The sequence below is a fragment of the Lactuca serriola genome, chromosome 4, assembly GCF_051521515.1.
Source record: "Lactuca serriola cultivar US96UC23 chromosome 4, Lser_US96UC23_V15, whole genome shotgun sequence".
NCBI classification, from domain to species: domain Eukaryota; kingdom Viridiplantae; phylum Streptophyta; class Magnoliopsida; order Asterales; family Asteraceae; genus Lactuca; species Lactuca serriola.
Genome location: NC_136411.1, coordinates 44,986,370 through 44,987,804, shown reverse-complemented (window position 1 = coordinate 44,987,804; position 1,435 = coordinate 44,986,370). Strand labels below are relative to the sequence as shown.

The 1,435-nt window shown below is 43.9% G+C and overlaps 1 non-coding gene across 1 annotated transcript; it reads right to left on the bottom strand.

The window, feature by feature from the left end:
• Positions 1-1,035: 1,035 nt before the first annotated feature.
• On the bottom strand, positions 1,036-1,142 carry LOC145103395 (small nucleolar RNA R71). Its single transcript, XR_013706489.1, has one exon. It is a non-coding gene; the product is annotated as a small nucleolar RNA R71 (small nucleolar RNA).
• Between the last annotated feature and the right edge of the window lie 293 nt (positions 1,143-1,435).

Here is a 1,435-nt window from a genome sequence, read left to right as displayed (position 1 = left end):
CCCAAGCTATACTGTAATCTGACTAGGTACACTGCCTATAAGTGCATAGATAGTTAAGTTTGTTAGGTTATAAATATTAAAATTAGTGAGTACTTTTGTGTACATCAAGTTTTTGGCGCCGTTGCCGGCGAACGGCTTAGTTTTTAGTTTATTTAATTGCATTAAATTAATCGATCCTTCTTGTGGAGTCACAGCCACAAAAAGTTAATTTTTCAGCAAAATAAATTTTTTTAATCACAGAGTCCACGACGTGGCCACATACTTGCCACGACATAGACAGGCAAAATTTAAAATAAAAAAAAAAAAAAAAAATATTTAGTTGGTAGTTAGTTTTTCTTATTTTAGTTCAGTTTTACGTTTTAGTTTAGCAAGTTGCAGGAGTTCATGACCAGAAGCTCAAACACACACTTGGTGCCACCACTGGAAGACCCCGAATCTGCACTTCACAAGAAAAAGACGCCCTTGCAAGAATTGAAGTCAGCCTTTTCTAGGAAGTCGGGAAAGAAGACAGGAGAGTCCAGTTCATCAGCGAAGCACAAGAGCAATCTTGAACATTTGGATCACACACCCGTGCAAACCGAGTCCGAAAGCGATACCGAGCCAGAATTTGAAGAACACACAAGTGAACCCGAGAACGAGCCAAGGAACGAGATGGCAGCGATTGAAGAAATGTCCATGGGAGCATACAAAAAGCGGATCCGAGATGATATGGGTCCTGGGTTAGTCCAACCCGCAATTCCTGCCACTGCCACATTCGAGCTGAAGGGACACATACTGACAGCACTGAAGGACATCCCATTTTTCGGAAAGGATCATGAGGATGCTTTTAAGCATCTAGACGAAGTCAACGACATTGCGGATTACTTCAATGTCCCAAATGTCACCAGAAATACAGTCTTGCTTAGGATGCTTCCCATCACTTTCAAAGGAGCTGCTAAGGAGTGGTTAAAAGCACTCCCACCAGGTACAATCACCACTTGGGCTCAAATGCGTGAGCAATTCCTGGACTAGTTCTGCCCGCCATCCAAAATAGCCAAACTCAAGAAGGCGATAGCCAATTTTGAGCAACAACCGGGGGAGTCACTATACGAAGCATGGGAGCGGTACAAGGGCTTACTCAGAAATTGCCCTCAACATGACCTAAATGTGCAGCAAGAGATGTCAATCTTTTATGATGGGGTCAATGTAATGACAAGACAACTCCTTGACTCTCAAGGACCGTTGACGAAGAAAAATCCAAGGGAAGTCAAGGAGCTCATCGAAGAATTCGCGAAACACTCCTGCGAATACCATAACCCGAGGCAAGACGGAAGTAAAGGCGGTGGAGGGGCCCAAACTGAAGACATTGCAGCTGTCATGACCATGCTAAATAACATGGATCGCCGGATAACACAAATGGACCGGTCGATACATGCCATAAGAGTGGGGTGCGAGC